Here is a 20,639-nt window from a genome sequence, read left to right on the forward strand (position 1 = left end):
CGCCAGCAAATTTGGAAAATTCAGCAGTGGCCATAGGACTGGAAAAGGTCACTTTTCATTCCAATCCCAAAGAGAGGCAGTGCCAAGGAAAGTTCAAATTACCACACAATTGCACTCATCTCACACGCTAGCAAAGTAAAGCTCTAAATTCTCCAAGACAGTCTTCAACAGTACATGAACCATGAACTTCCAGATGTTCAAGCTGGATTTAGAAAATGCAGAGGAACCAGGGAGCAAACTGCCAACATCCATTGGATCATGGAAAAAGCAAGAGCGTTCCAGAAAAACATCTATTTCTGCTTTATTGACTATGCCAAAGCTTTCAACTGTGTGGATCACAACAAACTGTCGAAAATTCTGAGAGATGGGAATACCAGACCACCTGACCTGCCTCCTGAGAAATCTGTGTGTAATTCAAGGAGCGGCAGTTAGAACTGGACATGGAACAACAGACTGGTTCCAAATTGGAAAAGGAGTACGTCAAGGCTGTATATTGTCATCCTGCTTATCTAACTTATTTGCAGAGTACATCATGCAAAATGCACGGCTGGATGAAGCACAAGCTGGAATCAAGATTTCTGGGAGAAATATCACTAACCTCAGATATGCGGATGACACCACCTGTATGGCAGAAAGTGAAGAAGTACTGAAGAGCCTCTTGATGAAAGTGAAAGAGGAGAGTGAAAAAGTTGGCCTAAAGCTCAACATTCAGAAAACTAAGATCATGGCATCTGGTCCCATCACTTCATGACAAATAGATAGGGAAAAAATGGAAACAGTGACAGACTTTATTATTTCGGGCTCCAAAATCACTGCAGATGGTGACTGCAGCCATGAAATTAAAAGATGCTTGCTCCTTGAAAGGAAAGCTATGACCAACCTAGACAGCATATTAAAAAGCAGAGACATTACTTTGCCAACAAAGGTCCATCTAGTCAAAGCTATGGTTTTTCCAGTAGTCATGTATGAATGTGAGAGTTGGACTGTAAAGAAAGCTGAGAATTGATGCTTTTGAACTGTGGTGTTGGAGAAGACTCTAGAGAGTCCCTTGGATTTCAAGAAGATCCAACCAGTCCCTCCTAAAGGAAATCCGTCCTGAATATTCATTGGAAGGAATTGAATTATTGAAGCTGAAACTCCAATACTTTGGCCACCCGATGCAAAGAACTGACTAGTTTGAAAAGCCCCAGATGCTGGGAAAGATTGAAGGCGGGAATAGAAGGGGATGGTAGAGGATTAGATGGTTGGATGGCATCACCGACTCGATGGACATGAGTTTGAGTAGACTCTGGGAGTTGGTGATGGACAGGGAGGCCTGGCATGCTGCAGTGCATGGAGTCACAAAGAATTGGACATGACTAAGCGGATGAACTGAACTGTTACATTATGTCCCCTCCCTCTTGAACCTCCCTCTCACCTCCCACCCCATCCCACCCCTCTAGGTTGTCATAGAGCACTTGTTTCAGCATCCTGAGTCATACAGAAAATTCCCACTGGATATCTATTTTATATATGGTAGTATATATATTTCCATACCGTGGTACTAACTTTTGATTCCCAATGTTGAGGTCTTGTTCCAGATCCCAATCCATGGTATTCAGTTATAATCATTGATGGAGGGAAACTTAGTGCAAAATATAAAAAATGGATCCTCTTTATCCTCAGATAATTTACTGGATTGAATGTAAAAAATGATATATATGTGTTTAAATAAATTAGCTCACAAAAAGCTTATTTCATAAAATAGGCCCAAAGGGCAGTGTTAATACTAATATCCATTCATACTCTTGTTTATAAAGTTGGTGTCCATTGTATTATGCTAGTAATTAAAAAAGCATAAAACCAGTTTTGCAAATGTTTTTCAACATTTTTCTCTTTCCACCTATTCTCCTCATTAACTTCTACTATCTTCAAAAGATGATGATGATATTGTTGACTTTAATTATTAAAAATAAATATTTTTAAAGCAGCGTAACTGTGTTTCAACTTCTTCACACAACACTAGATTGTTCTGAGAAGATGGTCACTGACTATCAGTGGTACCATGGGGCGACAATACTGGTCCATTAGTGAATCTAATGCTTTGGTTCATTTCTGCCTGTCCCGGTCCCATTCAGCTACCAATACAGAGGATCTTCCCTATGCCAGCCTGCTCTCCTGCCCAGATTTTGAACTCATCCTGTCCAAGGCAACAATACATCGCTGGAGTCACACATGCCTGGAGATGGGATCTATAACCTGAGTGCCATGAGCCATCTGTGAACCATCCTCAGCCATTAGCTGTCTCCCCCAGCATGTGTTTGACACAGTTCCAAGACAAAATTCTTACCATCGCTGTAATCCCGTACCACCTTCAGAATGCATATTATGCTTCTAACCTCAGCCTCTTGTCTGGAACCCTATTCTTCCTCAGCCTTCTCAATCCCTTTCCTGGGAATTCTTGCTAGTACCCTGAGAAGGGCAAAAGACTGGTTCAGGACACCAAAGCTCATATGGCTGTAGTTCTAAGATGGGCCACCCGAATATCCATATCAGATTGATTGACCTGGAGTTGGTCTCCTTTCTTCGAGGTGTTTAAAGTGTTATTTCCTGTTTAATTCTGAGGGGTATATGAAGAAATACATATAAGAACTCATCTAGTGTAGTAAACATTTATGACATTTTTATATGTAGAGGAGCAAGCAAGGAGTTTAAGCAGTTAGATATGAGTTTCCTTCTTTTGGTTTGTGACACCAGAGCTGTTATTAATCTGAAAGAATCTGGGGCTTAACTAATGCACAATTTATTTCTGCAAACTGTATGTCTTTCTGTGTAGTGGTTTTTAAGTACCTGATAACTATATCTTTGAACCTTATAGTATTATGTTTTCAAAAAAGTACTGGCTTTTCATATAAAACAGATTGGACCAGGTGCCCACCCAAATCAGACCATTCTAGAGAATATTTGAGATGCTTCATGTAATTCACTGAATAAGTTGACTGAATACCTGCCATGTGCAAGGCAATATGCTATAAGGCTGCTGCTGCTGCTAAGTCCCTTCAGTCCTGTCCGACTCTGTGCAACCCCATAGACAGCAACCCATCAGGCTCCGCCGTCCCTGGGATTCTCCAGGCAAGAACACTGGAGTGGGTTGCCATTTCCTTCTCCAATGCATGAAAGTGAAAAGTGAAAGTGAAGTCACTCAGTCGTGTCTGACTCTTCGAGACCCCATGGACTGCAGCCTACCAGGCTCCTCCATCCATGGGATTTTCCAGGCAAGAGTACCGGAGTGGGGTGCCATTGCCTTTTTTGATGCTATAAGGCAGGTGTTCCCAAACTCCAGTATCTAATGCCTGATGATCTGGGCAGAGCTGATGTAGTAATAGTAGAAATAAGTGTTAGTCGCTCAGTCTTGTCCAACTCTTTGCCACCCCATGGGCTGTATAGCCTGCCAGGCTCCCCTGTCCATGGAATTCTCTCAGCAAGAATACTGAAATGGGTAGCCATTTCCTTATCTAGGGGATCTTCCAACCCAGGGATCAAACCTGGGTCTCCTGCATTGCAGGCAGATTCTTAACCATCTGGGCCGTTAGTGGAAGCCATAGAGATAAAGTGCACAATAAAAGTAATGCTCTTGAATCATGCCAAAACCATCGCCCCCACACCCCAGTTCGTGGAAAAATTTTCTTCCCTGAAACATGTCCCTCATGCCAAAAAAGTTGGGTGACACTGTAAGGAATATAAAAATAAGTAAAGCATGGTTCTGGCTCTAGTGTGAAAGAATTAAGACAACCATACATAGACGGGCACAGAATAGGGTAGCCAATATGATCTTTAAAGGACAAGAAAGCAGTTTTAATAATAATGATATGATCTCAGTTTTTTTTTTATCCTTGGCTAAGATAAAGAATAATTATATACTTAAGGTGCAAATTATTTCTGGCTTAATTATCTCTATCAGTTTGAAGGAGCAGACACTCAGGTGTGCAGACAGATGCCATACTTCCTTGGGAGCACTTAATCTATGTCTTTTTATGGGGGTTGGGGAGGATATTCACTGATTTAAGCTGATGTTACATTCTCTAAGAACAAGGTGTCAGAAGACCTTTTCTCAAACTGTACTTCAGTATCTAAGACCTTTGCCTGAATGTTCTTCAGCAGCCACAAAGACAGCCTAGCTGATGACAAAATCCACATCTTTGTGTTAAGCTAATTTAGGGAAGATTTTATCACCTAGCTTCACAGTGCAAAGAACATTAATAATTCAGTGGTTTGTATGCATTTCCATTCATTCTCCTTGCCAAGCTGTTTATACTGCAAAGCAACGGTGAAGGAATGGAGGAGTTGGGAAGAATATAGTTGATGTACATTCTGGTTGATGCAGTGGTAAATCATCTGCCTGCCAGTGCAGGAGATGTGAGAGATGTGGGTTTGCTCTCTGGGTTGGGAAGATCCCCTGAAGTAGGAAATGGCAACCCACTCCAGTATTCTTGCCCAGAAAATCCCACGGACAGAGGAGCCTGGTGAGCTACAGTCCATGGGGTTGCAAAGAGTCAGGCACCACTGAGCAACTGAGCTCTCCTGGGTTGGAGACATGTTCGTGTTGTGTCTTTTTGCCACCGTGTCCCCGTGCATGTCTCTCAACCCCTCTTTTTAGAATGCCTGTGATTTCAGCAACAGTGAAAATCCAGTGGCGCTGAGGAAGCGGTGGGGTTTGTTAGTACCTTATGCCTTTAGCAACTCCTCACTGATGATACCCTGCATGTGATCTCTAAGTTATTAATCTTTTTTTTTTTCTTTTTTAGTTTCTTTTCTATGCTTTGGTGCTGGTAAGAATAAGGTTTAGTGTAAAATGTCTTTTTCTGTGTTGAAACAAAGACTTTAAAAAACGTAGACTTTGAGGGAAGATTCCAGAGACTTGGTCCCTTGGGAACTACCCATCTGTGAAAAAATGTTATTTCTGTTGGACTAGAGACCTGGCAGTAGCAAAATGGACTGCCACTGCGAGCCATTTTTTCTGTCTCACTGGACAGAATAAATGGTTTCCTAATTGAAGCTATGTCATGACATGAACTGTAAAATGTGGTAGCAATAATTTACTCTCAGCTTAAAGAGATGACAGAAAATTGTCTGCTCTTTTTAAAAGCTTTCTTTCCCCAACTAGACTGTGAGATAATGTTTCATAGAGGAATACTTTCTGCAATATTATTTATACATTAAGTGACATATTTTGCAACTTTTTAAAAGGATGAATTAAAAAGTATTGTGTGTGTGCTTTTGAATAGCATCATTTTTGATAAGTGCACCAGAGTTTCTTGAGCATAATTTCATTTATTGTGTATTTTAAATTCATTTATTATGTCCTGTAGGGCATAAACACTATTGCAGCTTTTAGGATGAAGTCTATAATATAGGAAACTTGCCTACCAGATATTAAAACATGTGTATAGATGTAGCAACTACACACATACTCTCTCTCTCACACACACACATACACACTTTGTCTTTATTAACCACTAACACATCTGGAAATTTAGTGTAATAGCAACTGTGGAACTTCAGAAATAATAGGAAAAATAATTATTCCAAATGATGTTAAGATACTTGTTAATGTAGTTAGATCTCTATACCATGCCTTTCACAAAAATACATCCCAAATAACTAAAGATCTAGGCAGTAAAAAAAAAAAAAAAAAAACCCAGACTATAAGAATACCAGAAGAAAATGAATGAAACATAGCCTTATAATTGTGGGATGGCGAAGGGCTTTCTCAGTATGAAATAAAACTAGAAACTATAAAGAAAATCAACATATTAAAGATTTATTTGAAAAGATAAAAAATAAGGGTAAAAGATAAGTGAGAGGTTGAGAGAAAAATATATGCAACAAACATGTAAAGACAAAAGATCCAGATTATCTTACTAACATTCAATACTAAAAATTTGAAAAAAGATAATCAGCCAAATAGAAAATTGACAAAGAACTCAAACAGGAAGTTAGTGAAAGAAGGGGTATAAATGTCCATTAAACTTATGAAAAAATGATCCATTTCAATAATTATTCAACAAATGAAAATTAAACAATAGCAAGATACCTTATCACCCACTTGATTGGCAACATTTCAACAGATTGATAACATGCACCTTTAGTGAGGGAAAATGGGCACTCTCATAATTGTATTGATGGGAGTGAATATGGGTATAGCTTTTTGTAAGACAAATTATTTATCAAAATTAAAATATGCATGACCTTTGACCCAGAAATGTCATTAGGAATTCCACTTCTAGGGGTCTATCCCACAGAAATACTAGCTTGATTACACACAAAATAAATGTCCATGGACGCTGACTGCATTGTTTACTAGTCAAAAGTTGGCAGAGAACTCTCAATTAATAAGACAATGGTTAAATCAATACAGAATATTCATTACAGGAAATTCATATAGCAATTAAAAAGAAAGTTATATTAAAAAGAAAGTTGTATTGAAAAGGTTCATATGTACTGACTTGGAGAAATGTTCATTGTCAGTAAAAAAAAAGAATACATTGCCAAACCATATTAATAACCCAATTCTATTTTAATTTGGGGGAAACCAACAAAAATATATATTCTTATAAGCATAGGATAAAATCTGGAAGAATGTAAAATGATCTCTCGACGGTGGCTACAGAGCTGGATGCTAAAGAGAAAGGAGAGAAGAGAAGGCATTTCACTTATTTCATATCCATTAAAAGATAAAAGTGGGATTATGAGTGATTTTCTTTCTTTATCTTTAACATCTCTTCAGTTATCAACTGGAGAAAGCAATGGCACCCCACTCCAGTACTCTTGCCTAGAAAATCCCATGGATGGAGGAGCCTGGTAGGCTGCAGTCCATGGGGTCGATAGAGTCGGACACGACTGAGCGACTTCACTTTCACTTTTCACTTCCCTGCATTGGAGAAGGAAATGGCAACCCACTCCAGTGTTCTTGCCTGGAGAATCCCAGGGACGGGGAAGCCTGGTGGGCTGCCGTCTAAGGGGTCGCACAGTCAGACACGACTGAAGTGACTTAGCAGCAGCAGTAGCAGCAGTTATCAACATGTATTACCTGTATTACTTTGGTATTAAGAAGCCAAATTAAACCTTGAAAAGATAATTCTTGAAAGATGGAATGAAAAGATGAGAGAAGGGAGGCAGGAGGATAATTTAGGAGACCTTGAATGACCTGGGAAGGATGTGAGCCACTGGCCCAATGCAGAGACAAAGGGGTTGAGAATGAAGGGCTGAGGTGAGACTCTGAAAGATGAACTTGAGTGGAGAGGTCAGGTCTGGATCACGGGTGACCACCAATCTGAGTTACATCCCTAACTGCCAGTCCAGAGCTCTTCCCCAGAGCCGTGAAACGTCCCATGATCCATCATACAGGCCACACACTGAGGCCTTCAAGGACCAAGATTTGGACACAGGCACACCCAGAGCACACTTATAGCAGATAACAAAACCCAGGTTGTCTGGTTCCTAAGGAGGAATCATCTCAGTTCTGATTTCCCACTTACATGTTTCCACATGAGACCAGATGAAAGCAACATCATCTTTGCCAAGGGCCCCTTGGGCTGTTTTCTGCCGCTCGGTGACCTGAAGGTTATGCACCATTACATCAGCCTCCTCCTCAGGGGCTGGCAAGCAGCTCTCAGGCTGTCTCCGGGGAAGCCAGCTCTCCTTCCTTCACTCTGCTTGATCCTGATGTTTGCTGTATGTAGTCTGCTCAGTTAAGTTCAGTCGCTCAGTCCAGTTCAGTCGCTCAGTCGTGTCTGACTCTTTGCAACCCCATGGACCGCAGCACACCAGGCCTCCCTGTCCATCAGCCTGTACTAAAATCTTCTAGTTCCTTTTTACTAAGTTATGCTCATAAACATGAGACTTAACCCACCTGTAGTCTGCTTTGACTTCCAGCATTGTCAGCTGCCCTGCAGAGTCTTCATGAACACTGTTTGTGACCAGGGCATGTCTTACTTTTTTTGAGTTATTTCAGGCTCCTGGGCACACCTTCCAATGTGCATAACAGTCTGCTCACCACAGAGTAAGCAGTGTCATGTGATGGAAACTAAGTTTTCACATGGGGCATCTCCCTGATGAGCCTGTTCACTTTTTGTTTGTTTACTCAGAAACAGATGTTTAAACATCTGCTTAAATGTTGTGAAATCTTTTCCCAGATTGGACCTTTGATTCTTGCAGCATAATAGGGAAAGCTCATGTTATGAGTAGAGGCAAATTGCATGTTGAAAAGGAGAATTTAGTAGAACAGCTTTTCCAGCATTTCAATGAAAACAAATACAGTGTTGATAAAAATTCATGTGTGTGATAGGAAATGCCTTTGGCTGTTTGAAGCTTTAAAGCTCATTAGTATATTATTACCTTGAAACTTTTTTTAAGTTTTATGGATATATAGAGTGCTACACATAAAATTTTACGGAAAATTTTGAATGAAATTTAAAGCACTAAACAGGTATGGTAGAGAAAATATGTACAAAGCATTATCCCTTTTTTTCTTCTCCAGTAAAAGGCTGGGCAATCTTTCTGATTTGAAGTTATTATATTTCCACATCAACATCTCCAAGGAGCTGGCATATTGACCTATGAGCATGTAGCAACAGTCCTACCGCTTTGCTTCTGTAATGCAATAGATGAACATTTGGCTTATACAATTAAGATAATCGGGTTACTTCACAGAGCTAATGTCTTACTTTGAATTTGAGTGATTTCTGTCTGATGTCACATGGAAGAAAATGTAATTGTTGCCTTGTTTTAGCGGTAGATTATTTGTAGATTTTGTTGCCCTGTGGCTTATCTTTAGAAGGAATTTTGAAATTACACCTTGAGGCTTGTATCATTTTGCATATGAAATAACTGATACTATTCACTGGTAGCTTTTTTAAGCAGAAGCAGGTGACTGGATGGAAGAGGAAAATTCAGTCGGTTGTTTGCCCTCCCTGATCTCACTCACTGGTTTTGATAGAAGTTGCTTAGGCATCATGGAGAACAGTTTGGGGATGAAGAAATTATTTCTTATTCAATCTCTGTTACCTTTCTAGGCTCAGTTTTTCCAGTAAACACACACACACACACACACACACACTGAAATAACAGGGAGATTTCAATCCATTTTAGAGAAAAATAAAAAGCACTTATAAAATATTATTAAAACTCTCTTTTTCTGTTTAAGTATCAGCAATGTGCTATGTCAAGAGTGAAGTTAAGCTGGCGACCTTGAGGGGTGACCTCCACAACGACAGTGCTTTATTGTTCCTTCATGCAGCTATCTGATGGCCATGAGTTTTAGATTAGCTCTTCAGCACTCATAGAAGATCATCACTCGTTTCAGTTGATTTGAAAGCCTATCGATCTGCCCTTAGCTAGAAACCTAGCCTAGCTGTACTCAGGTTTCCCATTCTAAATTTTTAAACTTGAAGACCTTGCTTCTCATTCATTTTCAAAAACTCCATTCAGAAGGACAAAATTCATAATGTGAATATCTAATATTTAAAACTCTCTAAAGAAATCATAGCCACAGATATATGAATACCTAATATTCATAGGTATGCAATTGCCTGCAGGACATGTCATTCGTCTCTCCTCTTGGACACTTTAAACCTCTCCACCAGGGCAAGCCAGGCCATGAGAGAGTTAGATCTTGCTCCTTGTTCACATTTGTGTGTTAGGATTTTTGAGACCCAAAGTGCTATGATACTACGAAGTTGCAAAAGTGTTTGAGCAACTTGGATTTCCGTCCATGGCTATATCTCCCAGCCTGCCTTAAGCAGATTCAGAGCAGCTACGTTCAGGATCAATTGCCTGTATCCTTTCAATTTTATTTTCTCTAGCTTCCCTTGTAATTGGCATACCTGGTATGAGGAAGAATACCTGTCCATTAGTAAGGTGCCAAGCTTGTCCCTGAGGTCAATGATGAGGTGATGAAAAACAAGTCAGAAAAATGAATGAATGAATTTTTTTAAAATTTGGATCTCACTAAAGAATGTAGTTTTTCCTGAAAAACTACAGACTTACTTTGTTGTTGTTCAGTTGCTCAGTCATGTCTGACTCTTTGTGACCCCATGAATGGCAGCATGCCAGGCTTCTCTGTCCACTGTCTCCCAGAGTTTGCTCAGACTCACGTCCTTTGAGTTGATAATGCCTATGCGGTAAGGGAAATTACCTAGATTTTCCACATTACGTATCTGATGTAAAGAGGAGAAAAGCAAACGTTGGTCATCTGAGTGGCTCATACGATGCCTTTGATAAAAATAATTAGGTAATTACTTAAATTTTCCATTTGTTTTGTCTGTAAAATCATTGTCTTCATCATGGGTCAAACTTTGGTTAATGGTCAGCGGGTATTTTGTTTTTGAAGGGATTTTAGTAGCATCAATGGCCAAATTTGTTTTATTTTAGACATTCTTGAGTGAAATAAAGATGCCTGCCCCCATCTAATTCCAAGACACCCAGTTCATTAACTACGAAATCTAATGAAAGTCACTCTCAGTTATGTTAATAGAAAACTGTAGATATGCTACTTGTTTACTGGCTTTTTGTAATACAGAAAACAAAAGATTATAGCTTCCATTTATGCATGTGAAAGAGGAAATGGTGACGTTTTTGCTTTGTCTCAACAGAGTAATTCCTTCAGCTCATTTTCTAAACCCTTCTGCCAGAACAAGCTGGTTCTTCTGGGAAGACAGAACTGCCTACGGGCACATGCCCCCATCTGTTCTTCTTTGCAAACATGCTTTGGTCTTTTCTACACCCAGCCAGTGGGCTCTAGGGATACCCAGTGCAGGTGGCCAGGCAAGGTCTCAGCCAGATAAGAGAGCATTTAGAGATTTAGAGTTAAATGTGTGGTTATAAGAAAACAGTTACAAAAAAGAGTTTGCCATAACAAAGTTATTTCTCTGCTTCCACTAATGGCTCACAGTTTTCTGTGGGCTCTGTACTCTGCTTTATAAATGTTCTTCTTGGTCTTTGTCATCTGTGTTCAAGATAGCCTGTTTGTGTGCTATTTGTGCTGCATAATTCATGCAAATAGTTGAGGTATGTGGTTCTCCAATTCTTTTGTCAAAAACATCAACTAACAACCATTCTTCCATTTTTGCTTTCTTGCCTCACTTACATTTCAACTCTTACTGAGAAAATACACCTGAATTCCCAGAGCATTCACTACATAGGCAGCACCCAGGCGCTTGTAAGAAGATAGACTGGAATAGAAGGAAATTGATGTTCCTTCCTTTTTAATAAAGAGTTCCAAGATTTTCTTTTCTCTTAATAATCTTTCTCTTTTGGCTATTCTGTCTTGAAGCTACGAAGGCACAATATGTGAACTCTAGTATTCAACTCCCATCTAACATTTTATTTTGATTAAAAATTGTAAAGCTTATATGAAATTCACCACAATGGGGTTTTGTCATGTGGGTAATGAGGACGCACAGACTTAAAATCATAGAACCCAAGAGTCAGAGTGATTGATGCAATCAATTCAATCCTTAATTCAATCCCTTCATTTGTCAGAGAAAAAAGATCTAAGAGATTCATAAAGTGTGTTTACTTCCTATGGCTATAAGGTTGGACTTATTTAGGAAGAGGATGAATTGGGGAAATTGTGGCAAAACAAAACAACAACAAAAAGCCAAATTCACCATCTATTCTCAAAACCAATATTGCTCTGGTTTTTACTTGGTTGTTGTTGTTTAGTGGTTCAATTGTGTCCGACTCTTTGCAACCTGTGGAATATAGCACTCCAGACTTTCCTGTCCTTCACCATCTCCCCGAGCTTGCTTAAACCATGTCCATCCAGTCGGTGATGCCATCCCACCGTCTCAACCTCTGTTGTATCCTTCTCTTCCTGCCTTCAATCTTTCCCAGCACCAGGGTCTTTTCCAATGAGTCAGCTCTTAGCATCATATGGCTAAAGTATTGGAAATTCAGCTTCAGCGTCAGTCCTTCCAATGAATATTCAGGGTTGATTTCCTTTAGGATTGACTGGTTTGGTCTCCTTGCAGTCCAAGAGACTCTCAAGAGTCTTCTCCAACACCACAGTTCAAAAGCATTAATTCTTTGGTGCCGAGCCTTCTTTATGGTCCAACTCTCACATCCATACATGACTAATGGGAAAACCATAGCTTTCACTATATGGACCTTTGTCAGCAAAGTGATGTCTCCGTTTTTTATCTAGTTTTACTTGTTTTGTATTTGTATAACATCCCCTCTAGGGTACCTAACTGATCATGGTCTCTGAGTAAATTATTAAAATTCATGCTTCCTACATTGGATACAATTATATATATTATATACAGATCTCTGAAATCTAATGGTATCACATTCTCAGCAGTTCTGTTAAAAGTAGTTAAGCTACATCAAATAGTGTATCATTTAAAAATGATACCTCTGTATAGTTAAATGCTTTTTAGGACATTGATCTGGAATGATAGCCAGAAGTTGTGGTCTGAATGGAATTAATTTTCAAATTTAGCAGGTATATACTTTTCACGTCTCCATCCCACTAAACAAACTGAAAGTTAACCTATGGTGATAGAGAACTTAATGGAAACTTGGAGTAACCTTTGCTTCCCTGTGGTTAGACCACACCAGAGTGTGACATGTCTTTTTACACACTAGCCCTCAGCCTGTCCAGCTGCCCGTTTTGGTACTCACTTCATCACAAGTTCCCTTCTGCCTTTCCTTTTCTGTGCAGTCCCCTGAGGCTGTCTTGGCCTCTTCACTTGCCTCCATTACAGCATTACTAGACCCAGAGCCTGCCCAAGTTTGCGGCAGGCACATCCTCCAGGCTCCTCTGTCCATGGGGTTCTCCAGCCAAGAATACTGGAGTGGGTTGCCATGCTCTCATCCAGGGAATCTTCCTGACCCAGGGATCAAACCCTTGTCTCTTACGTCTCCTGCCCTGACAGTCGGTTTCTTCACCACTAGCGCCACCGGGGAACCCATCTCCCAAGAGGTACATGTATAATTGCTAGGACCTATGAGTATGTTGTTACCTTACATGGTTAAAGAAACATAGCAGATGTGTGATTAAGTTAAAGATTTTTCACTGGAGTGGTAATAATGTATTATCTAGGTGGGTCCAATGTAATCACAAGAATTTTTATAAGGAGAGGCAAAGAAAAGAAAGAAAGAAAGAAAGAAAGGGTAGTGGCTCAGTTGTGTCTCAGTTTGAGACCCTATGAACTGTAGCCCACCAGGATCCTCTGTCCATGGGATTCTCCAGGCCAGAATACTGGAGTGGGTTGCCATTTCCTTCTCCAGGGGGTCTTCCTGACCCAGGGATTGAACCTGGGTCTCCCACATCACAGGCAGATGCTTTACCCTCTGAGCCACCAGGGAAGCTGGAGCTGTGTTAACAGAACCAGAGGTAAGAGGGATACCCTTCATACATTGAGGAAGGAGCCAGAAGCCTAAGAATGCAGGCAGCCTCTAGAAGCTGGAAAAGGAAAGTAAACAGACTCTCTCCTAAAGCCTCCGTAAAGAACTGGTCCTTTCAACATCTTGATTGTAGACTTCTGACTTCTTGAACTGTGGAGTGGAGTGGAAGTCACTCAGTCATGTCCAACTCTTTGCAACCCCGTGGACTGTAGCCTGCCAGGCTCCTCTGTCCATGGGATTCTTCAGGGAAGAAGATTGTCGTGGGTGGCCATTCATTTCTCCAGGGGACCTTCCCAATCCAGGGATTGAACCCCGGTCTCCTACATTGCAGATTCTTTACCACCTGAGCCACCAGGGAAGCCTTAACTGTAAGAGAATAAAATTCATGTTGTTTTAAGACACTAATTTGTTATTAGAAGCTAATTAGAAACTAATATAATTATTGCATATATTGAATACCTCTCAAGGTCTTAACATGATAAAAGGTATTATTCATTGTAAAAGATAATAATATATTTAAACCCTTTTCCTTAGTACTGTGTTTAAATAGTAAATGTCCTTTTTAGAAGTATATTTCTAAGCTTGTTTCAAAATATTTTTCTAGATAAATCTTGTACCGTTTTCTATATTTTATAATTAATAAATGTATTCACTCAGCTTATTTTTATTAAATATGTACTGTCTGCAAAGGAACATAGAGGACATAAATGTTTATGACGTGGACTTTGTTTCCAATGGATTCATGAGGTTAATCCCTAGGAGTTCATGTATGTATTCATGCTCAGTTGTGTCTGACTTTTTGTGAGTCCATGGACTATAGCCTACCAGGCTCCTCTGTCATGGGATTCTCCAGGCAAGAATACTGGAGTAGGTTGCCATTTCCTCCTCTAGGGGATCTTCCTGACCTAAGATCAAACCTGTATTTCCTGTGTCTCCTGCATTGGCAGGCGGATTCTTCATCACTGCGCCACTGGGGAAGCCCAGTAACTAGTTTATATGCATAAATACTATTACCCAAGGTGGCGTACTATATTCATTTTCTAGAGCTCCCATAAGAAAGTACCACAGATCGGCAGCTTAAACAACACACATCATTTTCTCACAGTTTTGGAGGCTGGAAGTCCAAGATCAAGGTGTTGATGGAGCTTTTTTTTTTTTTTTCCCTTAGGCTTCTCTCCTTGGCTTGCAAATGATTGTCTTCTTCTTTTTTTTTCTTTAAATGGTTGTCTTCAGCCTTTGCCTTCACATGGCCTTCCTTCTCTGCATGTCTGCATCCTAATCTCTTCTAATACGGACCCTACTCAAGTCTTCTTGCCTGGAAAATTCCATGGACAGAGGAGCCTGGAGGGCTAGAGTCCATGGGGCTGCCAAGGGTCGGACACAACTGAGAGACTGAGTGCATATTGAATTAAGGCCCACTCTAATGACATCGTTTTACCTTAATTACCTCTTTAAAGATCCTATTTCCAAATACAGCCATAAATGAGGCACTAGAGACTTGGACTTCAACATATGAATGTTTTAATTGAAGTATAATTCACAAAGTTGTGTTAGTTTCAAGTGTACAGCAAAGTGATTCAGTTTTTCATATGTATATGAATGATGTATGCATGTATGATATATGCTTGCACACATCATTTTGAATTAGAGTTTTCTCCAGATATATGCCCAGGAGTGGAATTTCTGGACATATGGTAGCTGTGATTTGAGTTTTTAAAGAAAGTGCCATACCATTCTCCACAATGGCTGCACGGATTTGCACTCCCACCAGCAGTGTAGGAGGGCTCCCTTTTTTCCACACCTTCTGCAGCGTTTCCTGTTTGTAGACTTTTTGATGATAGCCATTCTGACCAGTGTGAGGTGATATTTCTTGTACTTTTGATTTGCATTTCTCTAATAATTAGCAATATTGAGCATTTCCCCTGTGTCTGCTGGCCATCTGTATCAACACATGAATTTTGAGAGAGCATAACTCAGCCCACAACACACAGTAAAGGTCATAAAAGATGCAAATAAATCGCTTTGGGAAAATTCAAAGCAGAGTGAGATACTCCAGATACTGCAAATAAAATTCACTTAAAAATCAAATGACTGACAAAGAACTTCTTTTGCCATGTGTGATTACTTTTAAGGCTGGGCCATCCCTCCCAGAGCACACTGAGGCAAATGGAACAATCCTGATGAAGTAGTGTGGAAATGGTAAATAAAATTGTGGAGCATGCTTGTGTCCTTTTATGAAAGGCAGTCATCATTGTGCAGTTTCTCAATTCCATTCCCAGGTAACAAATAAAGCCAGCGGCTAACAAGCCTTCTGATGAATTGGCCCTTTAGAAGTAAACAGATTCTCTTGTGCTCTTAGAATTGTCAGGCTTACAGATATGAATGCATCTTTGTGGAGGCAAAAACAAGACAACAAACAAGCAAAAATTTAAAAACCCATAGCAAAATATTTTGAAACGCTTATTGTTCTCATAGGAGAAGCTGTTTCAATAGAAGGAGGATGATATATTAGCGTGTAAGGTGAGCAAAACATGCTATGTTCCTTAGAGTCCTAACTGATATGTTCCAGAGAAAAGACCCACCCCAAATTTAAGTCAGCTGCAGCCAAGATGTAATCCTGTACCTATAGTCTTTTCATTGCCCTGTCAGTAAAGTGGGAATTCTCAGAATGGTGGGAACTCACTGGAGCTGGTGATTTAATCAACCTAATTTGACCCATATTATTCTAGTGCTGCAGATGGAAAAATGTGGACCTGGGCCCTGGAAAGTCCCTGCTAAGGGAGGTAAGATATGTACACATGATAACTCACTCATTCATAAATGCTAATTGCTTCAATCATGTCCAACTCTTTGTGACCCTATGGACTGTAGCCCTCCAGGCTCCTCTGTCCATGGGATTCACCAGGCAAGAATACTGGAGTGGGTTGCCATGTCCTCCTCCAGAGGATCTTCCCAACCCAGTGATCAAACCCTTGTCTCCTATATCTCCTGCACTGGCAGGCAGGTTCTTTACCAGTAGCACCACCTGGGAATGCCAACTCACTCATTAGAAGGCCTTAATACATGCTGCTGCTGCTGCTGCTAAGTCGCTTCAGTCGTGTCCGACTCTGTGCAACCCCACAGACGGCAGCCCACCAGGCTCCCCTGTCCCTGGGATTCTCCAGGCAAGAACACTGGAGTGGGTTGCCATTTCCTTCTCCAATGCATGAAAATGAAAAGTGAAAGTGAAGTTGCTCCAGTCATACCTGACTCTTAGCGACCCCATGGACTGGAGCATATCAAGAGTTTGAAGGACAAATAAGTATAAGCAACTTTGAATTTCCAGGCATAGAAAAAAATGAAGAAATTCCACTTTTAGTTTATTTGTTTGCATTAAGTATTTGCTAATTTTGTACCTTATACATTTCTGTATCTTATACATCACTGTATCATTCTAGAAAAATTTTGCTACTAAATTTTGAAATAATTTAGTTCTCAAATCCCAAATAGTAGTATTAGTGGGGCAAAATTAATCTTTTCAAGCAAAGAACTAAAGTGGGAGAATGGAAGGATGCTTAGTAATGCCAGTTAAAATGCTTTTTTCACTCCCTAATATAGTTCTGTTGCAGTTGTAAAGTAACTGAATTTGGTTGTCTAAAAAGTATTTGCTGGGGTCATGTCAATTGGTTTAATGATAGTGTACAATTTTTAGTAGGAGTTACTGGAAGTTTGACCATCCCAATGGAAAAGAAATGCAAAAAAGCAAAATGGCTGTCTAAGGAGGCCTTACAAATAGCTGTGAAAAGAAGAGAAGTGAAAAGCAAAGGAGAAAAGGAAAGATATAAGCATCTGAATGCAGAGTTCCAAAGAACAACAAGAAGAGATAAGAAAGCCTTCCTCAGCGATCAATGCAAAGAAATAGAGGAAAACAACAGAATGGGAAAGACTAGAGATCTCTTCAAGAAAATTAGAGATACCAAGGGAACATTTCATGCAAAGATGGGCTCGATAAAGAACAGAAATGGTATGGACCTAACAGAAGCAGAAGGTATTAAGAAGAGGTGGCAAGAATACACAGAAGAACTGTAGAAAAAAGATTTTCACGACCCAGATAATCACGATGGTGTGATCACTTACCTAGAGCCAGACATCCTGGAATGTGAAGTCAAGTGGGCCTTAGAAAGCATCATTACAAACAAAGCTAGTGGAGGTGATGGCATTCCAGTTGAGCTATTTCAAATCCTGAAAGATGATGCTGTGAAAGTGCTGCACTCAATATGCCAGCAAATTTGGAAAACTCAGCAGTGGCCACAGAACTGGAAAGGTCAGTTTTCATTCCAATCCCAAAGAAAGGCAATGCCAAAGAATGCTGAAATTACTGCACAATTGCACTCATCTCACATGCTAGTAAAGTAATGCTCAAAATTCTCCAAGCCAGGCTTCAGCAATACGTGAACCGTGAACTTCCAGATGTTCAATCTGGTCTTAGAAAAGGTAGAGGAAGCAGAGATCAAATTGCCAACATCCACTGGATCATGGAAAAAGCAAGAGAGTTCCAGAAAAACATCAATTTCTGCTTTATTGACTATGCCAAAGCCTTAGACTGTGTGGATCACAAGAAACTGTGGAAAATTCTGAAAGAGATGGGCATACCAGACCACCTGATGTGCCTCTTGAGAAACCTGTATGCAGGTCAGGAAGCAACAGTTAGAACTGGTCATGAAACAACAGACTGGTTCCAAATAGGAAAAGGAGTACGTCAAGGTATATTTTCACCGTGCTTATTTAACTTACATGCAGAGTACATCATGAGAAACACTGGTCTGGAAGAAACACAAGCTGGGAGAAATATCAATAACCTCAGATATGCAGATGACACCACCCTTATGGCAGAAAGTGAAGAGGAACTCAAAAGCCTCTTGATGAAAGTGAAAGTGGAGAGTGAAAAAATTGGCTTAAAGCTCAACATTCAGAAAACGAAGATCATGGCATCTGGTCCCATCACTTCATGGGAAATAGATGGGGAAACAGTGGAAACAGTGTCAGACTTTATTTTTCTGGGCTCCAAAATCCCTGCAGATGGTGACTGCAGCCATGAAATTAAAAGACGCTTACTCCTTGGAAGGAAAGTTATGACCAACCTAGATAGCATATTCAAAAGCAGAGACATTACTTTGCCAACAAAGGTTCGTCTAGTCAAGGCTATGGCTTTTCCTGTGGTCAGGTATGGATATGAGAGTTGGACTGTGAAGAAAGCTGAGTGCTGAAGAATTGATGCTTTTGAACTGTGGTGTTGGAGAAGACTCTTGAGAGTCCCTTGGACTGCAAGGAGATCCAACCGGTCCATTCTGAAGGAGATCAGCCCTGGGATTTCTTTGGAAGGAATGATGCTGAAGCTGAAACTCCAGTACTTTGGCCACCTCATGCGAAGAGTTGACTCATTGGAAAAGACTCTGATGCTGGGAGGGATTGGGGGCAGGAGGAGAAGGCTGAGGATGAGATGAGGATGAGATGGATGGGATGGCTGGATGGCATCACTGACTCGATGGACATGAGTCTGACTGAACTCTGGGGGTTGGTGATGGACAGGGAGGCCTGGCATGCTGCGATTCATGGGGTCCCGAAGAGTCGGACGTGACTAAGCGACTGAACTCGAAGTTTTCTAAGAATGTTGATTCATCCCAAATCACATTGTTCTACACATGGCGTCTATTGGGTTTTAACAAAAACCCCTTGGCTAATTGCAGGTAGGAAATAACTATACGACATAACTGTTTTCACGGATGGTGTTGGTTTTGTCTTAGAGCCAGTACAATGGGTTTCTTAGCAATACACTTCCTGTAATCAAGGAGGCATTGACACGCACGTAGAGGATGAGATGGAAATTGATATCTAGGGCTGTCCTGAAGGTATTGAGAGTATACTTGCTCAGAAATAACTGTTCTCTATTTTAATTAAATTAAAAGCAATTTTAATCACAACTTAAATAATTGAGATTGGAAAAAAAATTTTTTTTTACAGTAAAGATGCCTAAACTTGGCTACTGAGAGATTATTATAGCTGGAGTATGACTCACCTGAGTCTTAAGGCACAAATTATCCCCCAAATTGGGGATAGAGCCAACTCTAAGATTCTATGCCTGAGAGATGGGGAGGATTTCAAGAAATGTGAAAAATGTGAAGAAAAGCCTGAAGGGAAAATTTTCTTGTTCCCTCACCCATATATCTCAGTAATCACATGAAGTTACCCAACCAGTCTTTGTAGATCTGCCCTGCTCTGCTCCAAAGCAACAGAAGAGCATATAAAACAGCAACAAACTGGCTCTGTGCTTTCACCTAATTGCAGAGAAGCTTCAAAGAAAGTATTCAGCTCTTTTGTATTGAAGTGCAGGCATTGGCAAACTACAGCAGCTACGTGCATGCTCAGTTGTGTCCGACTCTGCAACACCATGACTGTAGCCCACCAGGCTCCTCTGTCCATGGGATTTCCTAGGCAAGAATACTGGAGCGTGTTGCCATTTCCTCCTTCAAGGGATCTTCCCAACCCAGGGATTGAACTGTAGTCTCCTGCATCTCCCACACTCGCAGATGGATTCTTTACTATTGTGCCACCTGGGAAGTCCAGCAAACGACAGACTGTGAGCCAAATCTTCCTGCTGTCTGTTTTTGTATCACCTGAGAAATAAGAGTATTTTCTATAGAAGAACGTTTGCAATTTATTTGATGACAGGACACACTAATTTTGACCCCCATTTCAGCAATCACTGGCAAAAGAATTCCATTCATCTTGTTAGAAGACCTGTATTACAAAAAATTATACTCAGTTAATATTATGATATTTTTATTTTTTTGCTGTTCCACACAGCCTATAGGATATTAGTTCCCTGACCAGGGACTGAGCTCAGGTCTTTGGCAATGGAAGCACAGATCCTAACCACTGGACCACCATGGAATTCCCATATTTTAAATAAAAAATTTTTATACGCTTGTTTTCTCACTTCTATATAATTTATATATAATATCCATTTTGGCCTCTTGACCCACAAAGCCTAAAATATTTACAATCTGAGATTTTGTACAAAATGTTTTCTCACTTTGTTCTAGTGAAGGAAACAGATGATCTGTGTAGTTATAGCTGTTTCTGACATCTCATCTTGCACAGCTAATCAGAAAATGATCGGTAACGTTTATCACCCCGTCAAGATACACTTGACTTTTAATCAATTGCTATACTTTTAGTGAACATGTGTGTGTGTGCTTAGTCTCTCATTC

At 40.2% G+C, this 20,639-nt stretch overlaps 1 long non-coding RNA gene across 2 annotated transcripts in view; it reads left to right on the forward strand.

The window, feature by feature from the left end:
- The window catches only part of LOC139186291 (uncharacterized), a 213,109-nt gene that overhangs the window by 117,829 nt on the left and 74,641 nt on the right, over window positions 1-20,639 (forward strand). For both annotated transcript variants that reach the window (XR_011569889.1, XR_011569890.1), the window contains exon 3: window positions 16,119-16,172. This is a non-coding gene — a long non-coding RNA (uncharacterized lncRNA). The remainder of the gene's footprint in view (window positions 1-16,118; window positions 16,173-20,639) is intronic.

The sequence above is a fragment of the Bos indicus genome, chromosome 12 (assembly GCF_029378745.1).
Source record: "Bos indicus isolate NIAB-ARS_2022 breed Sahiwal x Tharparkar chromosome 12, NIAB-ARS_B.indTharparkar_mat_pri_1.0, whole genome shotgun sequence".
Classification (NCBI taxonomy): domain Eukaryota; kingdom Metazoa; phylum Chordata; class Mammalia; order Artiodactyla; family Bovidae; genus Bos; species Bos indicus.